This window comes from Gopherus evgoodei, unplaced genomic scaffold (assembly GCF_007399415.2).
Source record: "Gopherus evgoodei ecotype Sinaloan lineage unplaced genomic scaffold, rGopEvg1_v1.p scaffold_31_arrow_ctg1, whole genome shotgun sequence".
In the NCBI taxonomy this organism is placed as follows: Eukaryota; Metazoa; Chordata; order Testudines; family Testudinidae; genus Gopherus; species Gopherus evgoodei.
This window is the reverse complement of record NW_022059983.1, coordinates 7,060,032-7,067,305: the sequence shown is the minus strand read 5'-3', so window position 1 is coordinate 7,067,305 and position 7,274 is coordinate 7,060,032.

Below are 7,274 nucleotides of genomic sequence, written 5' to 3'. Positions count from 1 at the left end.
TTTGAACCCCCTGAAGGGGTGGACTTGTTTCTTTTATGTCTTAGCTGCAGAATGAAGAGGCTGCAGCAGCAGCCAAAGCAGGCTGGATGGTTGGGAGAGCCAACCTGCATGAGGGGAAACTGAGGCAGCAGCTAGCCTGAAACTAGATCAAGCTGGTGGCACTGCTACACCTTCACTGAGGATTTACAGTTGATGGAGGCCCCCTGCCTTCACCATGGGGCCTCTCTCACCACACAGCACTGTTCCAGGGGGCAGGTGTTGGGTTTGCTGCTTACAGAGTAGGACTGGTCTAGGCTGGCATTTAGTGGGACCAGGCAGGAAAGGGGATGGCTCTGGAGTATTTTAGGCTGCCTCCAGCCCACAGATATTGAAATACTCCAGTGCAGAAGTTGCTTCCCATGCGATTTCAGGTTGCTTCTTTTACACACTGTGTGCGAGCTCCAGCCAGGGCTGTTGGCCCTGCAGAAATACACACCCAAGCAGTTCAGTGGATGCAGAGGCTGCTGGTGGGAACCAGGGGGGGCTTGGTGCCTGCTGGAACAGCCGTCCTGGGATTGCCACGAGACCCCCTGGGGCATGTGTCACCTTGCCGCCATCACAACCTGCCAGACAAATACGAGCTGATGTCAGTCAGAGCTGAGCAGCTGAGGAGCCAGCAGTGGAGGCAACTAGGGCTACGGGGCACTGTTGACAAGGTGATGCATTCTCCTCCTGGCTAAGGGAGAGTTGCAGAGCCGCAGCCTCGCTGTGCCTAGCTTTAAAGGGGAGCTGTCGCACTGATGGAGCCCACTAGGGTGACCAGATGAGAGGAAGAAAATATTGGGACACATGGGGGGATCATCGCTGGTGGAGACAAAAAAAAAAGTCAAGTGCTGCCAGCGGAGCAAAAAAAAAAAAACGATAAAAAAGGAGTACCGTGAAATATTGGAACAAATTGCGTCCCGACCGGGATGCGGGACAAATGCCTAAATATCAGGACGGTCACGATTTTATCGGGATGTCTGGTCACCCTAAAGCCCACAGAGTCATCTAGTGCGGTAGCCCTTGCGCCAGAGCAGGTCAGTGGCCTCGGCTAGCCAGGTATCACTCCCTTTTCTTGTTGCGACTGGTCAGACCCATGGCCTGGTATCCTCCCACCATCCCTGCCACCTCAGTATCTCAGCACCTCCATATCCCTGCCCCCCAGATCAGACCAGTGAGCCCCTCTGAGTCCAGCCCAGTCCTACCTGCCCTATCTGTAACCTTTCATCCTGCATCGTAAAGAGACAAGGAAACGCCAGAGGGCACTTAGGCCCTGGGGCTTGTATTCGTGTCATCCTGGAGATGGGGCTACCCACCTGGGTGAGCTGTGAAGCAAAGGGGAGGCTCTTGGGGCAACACCTGGCAGAGGACGGGTGGTGGCAGGGGAAGAGCTGGCAAGAACCAAGGTGTGTAGGGTGGCTGGCATTCTCCAAGGGGCCAGGACAGCTGAGTCACCTCAGGCTGGTGGGGAAGAGGCAGCCAAGGGCTTTCCTAGAAAGCAATGCAGAGGACACATGCATACAACTCAGGGAACAGGCAGCTGCTTGGAAACAGCAAACACTGGGATGCAGCAGCCTGATCACACGGAGGAGCTCAAACCCCTCAGTAAGGGGATTCCCCACGTCAGGGGACTGGCAGCGTCAAGGGGAATTGAGAAATGGGATATGGGCTCTTTCCCTTCCTGGAGGCACCTCGGTTAGCATGACCAGATGGTTCTGGGGGCATGTGGAATGGATTAAGGAGCCTTTCACCTCTAGGGGGTGCTGGTTCCAATCCAGACCAAGGTTAGTGGGACTGGATGGGCTTGGAGGGTGATGGAATGGGTTATGGGGCCTTCCCCTCTTTGGGGCACTAACTCCAGTCCATACTGGGGTTCGAAGGACTGGGTGAGTTGGGGGGGTTGGGTTATGGGGCCTTCCCCTCTATGAGACGTCAGTTCCAATCCTATCAGGCCCAGCACCTCGGGGCCACATGCAGTACTCTTCCCCCTCATCACCCTTCTGGCAGGTTGATGACTCCGGTGGCCGGTGGGCCCTGCAGCCCCCTGATGGGTATGTCCAGCTGTGGAGCCCGGCTCTGCATTTTCCTTTGCGGCTGTGGAAGGAGGAGAGCGTGTGAAGAGAAGCTGGATGTGAGCTCTGATGTCGCCCTGAAGTGAGCAGGGGGCCATTAGCCCGTCTGCAGGTGGTGGGGGGGGTAGGTACACACCTGTGGCTGCTCGCTCCTTTGGCTTGGCCTCTTCGCAGGGACTGGCCAAGCCCAGAGAGGCCACGGCACAGCCATCCCTGAGCCACAGCAAACCTCTGGCCAGCTGCTTCCTTAGCTCCGTCTCCTGCTGCCTGCGCAGGGCCACCTGGGCAGCCATGACACGCCGGCGCTGCCTGTAGGGGAGCAAAGAGAGAAGGCAGTGCAAACCCAGACCTCCCCCGACGGGTGTCCCCTAAAATTGGGCATTGGGGCCAGACTGAGTGCTGGGAACAGCCCCCTCACCCCACTCCCTGCAGCTCCTGCCCCCCAGCCCTATGCTGGGGCATTGGGCCAACCCTGACTGCCAGGGGAGAGCCCCCCAACCCGCTCCCTGCTGCACCGCCCCCCCCAGCATCATGCTGGGGCATTGGGCCAGCCGTGACTGCCAAGGTAGGGTGCCCCCTACTGAGCCCCCAGCCTGCTCGCTGCAACACAGTGCCCTGGTATTGGGCTCAGCACTGACTCCGTGGGGAGAACGCCCCGGCACATACAGAATGAGGATGCACTTGTCACACTGGCAGCCCTGGAACTGGCAGCCCTTCTTGTGGCCCTTGAGCAGGACCCGGATGCCGTGGTTGCGGCAGCGAGCACAGGTCGGGGAGCGGGCAGGGGCAGGCGGGGCACAGTTGTCCTGGGCACTGCCATCATCTGTGGTGGAGTCCGAGGGGCAGCACTGAATGCGCGGCCTTGCCGTGGTGGAGGGGTCGCCGCTCTCCTCCATGGTCCGTAAGCCTGAGAGGGGAGCAGTGAGTGAACACAAGGGCCATTCCTGACCCCAGGGACAGAGCCCAGGCCCTAGGCATGTCCATAGCTGCTCAGCTCAGACAAAGCAGGGGGTTGGGGCCCTGCCTCAGGATCTGCCCCCGATCCCCCTCATCTTGTGCACCAAGGTTATGGCTTGCGTCAGGGTCAAGATCACATATGGGCCATGCATCCTGCACCCCTGGACGCCCCGCTTTCACTCTGGCTCCGAACATGCTACCCCCCATCTCCCGCACAATTCTGCGGCAAAGGGGTGGGACTGTCGGGAGAGTTGGGGGCATGGGGTTATAGTTGTTATAGGCTGGCACTGTTGGCTGGCTGCACGGGAGTTGACGTCCCCGTGCGGTGGCCAGGGTTGCCTTGACGTCACAGTGGGGCATCTGTTGAGGAGGCACACATGGGGCTGAGGAAGGTGCCACTTGTGGCTAGGTGGGTGAGGGTTCTTCTGTGGGGCGGCAGACAGGGTAAGTCACCATAGAGTGGATGTGTAGGGGGGTTTGCAGTCGCCATGAGGCCTAGCATGGCCTGGCATCACTATGAGGGAAGAATCTTTTGTAAGGCAGCTGTTGAGGAGTTGATGTCAGGATGGGGTGACTGCTGGGGTAGGGGTCTCCTGTGGAGTAGCTATGGGGCAGTTGGTGTCAGGATGGAGTGATTGTTGGGGTAGGGATGTCTGGTGTAGTAGCTGTGAGGGAGTTGATGTCAGAATGGGATAACTGTTGGGGTGACAGTCTCCTGTGGAGTAGCTGTGGGGGACTGATGTCAGGATGGGGTGACTGTTGGGGAGGGGGTCTTCTATGGAGTTACTGTAGGGGGTTGTTGTCAGAATGGGGTGACTGTTGGGGCAGGGGTCTCCTGTGTAGTAGCTGTGGGGGATTGTTGTCAGGATGGGGTGACTGTTGGGTCAGGGGTCTCTGGTGGAGTAGCTGTGGGAGGATGATGTCAGGAAGGGGTGACTGTTGGGGTGGGGGTCTCTGGTGGAGTAGCTGTGGGGGGTTGTTGTCAGGATGGAGTGACTGTTGGGGTGGAGGTCTCCTGTGGAGTAGCTGTGGGTGAGTTGATGTCAGGATGGGATGACTGTTGGGGTGACAGTCTCCTGTGGAGTAGCTGTGGGGGGCGGGTTGACATCACCACAGGGCGGCTCTTGGAGGGATGTTACTTGTGAGGGCTGACATCCCCTCCGTGTGAGGCAGCTGTGGAAGGTTTAGCACCACTGACACTGGGTGGGTGTCAGGGGGTGTCTTCTGTGGGATAGCTGTGGGGGTTTGACATCCCTTTGGGATGAGGCAGCTGTGGCAGAGTTCATGGAGGTTGCTGGGGGGCATCTTCTGTAGGACAGTGGTTTTAGGTGGAGGGGGAGTTAAGGTCACTATGAGGAGGGTGTTCGAGTGTCTTCTGTGGCCAGGTTGACATGCTGAGGTGGGTGACGTTGGATGTGTTGGCGTCACCACAGCGAGGTTGTCGGTGGGGGCATGTCTCCTGTAGGCGTGTCCCCATAGGGAGGCTTTTGGAGAGGGTAGACATCTCCTGTAAGGTGACTGGGTGGGGGGCAGATTGACATCACTTCTCCCAGGGACATCGCCATTGGAGGCTGATATCCTCTCGGGGGGATGGCTGTGGAGGGGTTGATGTCACCATCAGAGGTTGATATCCCTTTGGAGGGTGGTGGTGGTGGTGGTTGTGGAGGGGTTGACATTGTGTGTGCGGACGTCTCCCAGGGACATCGCCATTGGAGGCTGATTTCCTCTCGGGGGGATGGCTGTGGAGGAGTTGACGTTGCTGGGGGTGGCTCTGTGGGGATGTCTCCCAGGGACATCGCCATTGGAGGCTGATATCCTCTCGGGGGGATGGCTGTGGAGGGGTTGATGTCACCATCAGAGGTTGATATCCCTTTGGAGGGTGGTGGTGGTGGTGGTTGTGGAGGGGTTGACATTGTGTGTGCGGACGTCTCCCAGGGACATCGCCATGGGAGGTTGATTTCCTCTCGGGGGGATGGCTGTGGAGGGGTTGATGTCACCATCAGAGGTTGATATCCCTTTGGAGGGTGGTGGTGGCGGTGGTTGTGGAGGGGTTGACATTGTGTGTGCGGACGTCTCCCAGGGACATCGCCATTGGAGGCTGATATCCTCTCGGGGGGATGGCTGTGGAGGGGTTGACGTTGCTGGGGGTGGCTCTGTGGGGATGTCTCCCAGGGACATCGCCATTGGAGGCTGATATCCTCTCGGGGGGATGGCTGTGGAGGGGTTGACGTTGCTGGGGGTGGCTCTGTGGGGACGTCTCCCAGGGACATCACCATTGGAGGCTGATATCCTCTCGGGGGGATGGCTGTGGAGGGGTTGACGTTGCTGGGGGTGGCTCTGTGGGGATGTCTCCCAGGGAAGGACATTGATATCCCTGGGGCGGTGGCTATTGCCAGCCAAGGGCTGGCTGTGCACTGGCATTGACATGACTGCAGGGAGAACGGCCTGGCTCTATGGGGGGCAGCCCTTGGTACCTCAGGGCTCATTAATTTGCAGAGGGCTCTATGCCAGTGCCTTCCACCTACACTGACTGAACCTAACCAACCCTGCCTGCCCCAGAGAGCCAAGGAGCCAATCACAGCGCCTCTTTCAACCGCCTTTCACCAGTGGACCAATCGCCCTTCTCCTTTCATCTCATTTTCTAGCAGATGTCCAATCAGAGGCGATGACCCTTTTCCCGCCTTTGGGCAGCTAATCAGGTTCGTGCTCCCCTCAGAGTCAAGAGTGGCTCGAGCGGCCTCTCTGTTCCCGCGCTCCCTGGGAGCCAGCCAATCAGCGGCGGATGCGCCTCAGACGGGAGAATAGGGGAGGAGGGAACCTCCTGCGGTCGGGACCGAACCATTTGGGAGAAGGAAAGGGGGAGCCACTGAGCTGAACCATTGTAAACGTAGGAAGAGCTGCTTCCTTGTGTAGATGGGAGTTAGTGAGGAATGAATCATTGTGCACATGGCGACAGAACCATTTTTTTTGGGGGGAGGATACAAGGGTAGAGATGGAGACTGAACCAGTGGGGGTAAATAGGGGGCTGAAACACTGCCCCACATAGGTGCCATCCCCCAGGATGCACATGTCTCTGGACTCTGGAGGGGTCCCACCAAGATAATAATTCCCAGCATGCAATGCACCAGTGCAGCCAATGGAGGTGGAGTAGTTCCCAGCATGCAATGCACCAGCGCAGCCAATGGAGGTGGAGTAGTTCCCAGCATGCAATGCACCAGAGCAGCCCATGGAGGTGGAGTAGTTCCCAGCATGCAATGCACCAGAGCAGCCCATGGAGGTGGAGTAGTTCCCAGCATGCAATGCGCCAGTGCAGCCCATGGAGGTGGAGTAGTTCCCAGCATGCAATGCGCCAGTGCAGCCCATGGAGGTGGAGTAGTTCCCAGCATGCAATGCGCCAGAGCAGCCCATGGAGGTGGAGTAGTTCCCAGCATGCAATGCGCCAGAGCAGCCCATGGAGGTGGAGTAGTTCCCAGCATGCAATGCGCCAGAGCAGCCCATGGAGGTGGAGTAGTTCCCAGCATGCAATGCGCCAGTGCAGCCCATGGAGGTGGAGCAGTTCCCAGCATGCAATGCGCCAGTGCAGCCCATGGAGGTGGAGCAGTTCCCAGCATGCAATGCGCCAGAGCAGCCCATGGAGGTGGAGCAGTTCCCAGCATGCAATGTGCCAGAGCAGCCCATGGAGGTGGAGCAGTTCCCAGCATGCAATGTGCCAGAGCAGCCCATGGAGGTGGAGCAGTTCCCAGCATGCAATGTGCCAGTGCAGCCAATGGAGGTGGAGCAGTTCCCAGCATGCAATGTGCCAGTGCAGCCAATGGAGGTGGAGCAGTTCCCAGCATGCAATGCGCCAGAGCAGCCCATGGAGGTGAGGGTTGCCAGCAATCACTGCGCCCAGAGGCAATAGCTCCCATCATGCAATGCTGCAATGTAGCCTGTGGGGATGGCAGCCCCCAGAATGCACTGCTTCATCTGAGGTTTGGCCTTTAAAAGGGTCATACTCTGCTGGAACCCATGGAGGTAAAGCGTTCCCAGAATGCACTGCTCCCACATGACCTAGGGAGGGGACAGTTCCCAGCAGGCATTGCTTGTGTGGAGTTCATGAAGGCAACTGCTCCCAGCACACACCACTGCAGAGCATCCCACGGAGGCGGCAGCTCCCAGCACGCACCACTGCAGAGCATCCCACGGAGGCGGCAGCTCCCAGCACACACCACTGCAGAGCATCCC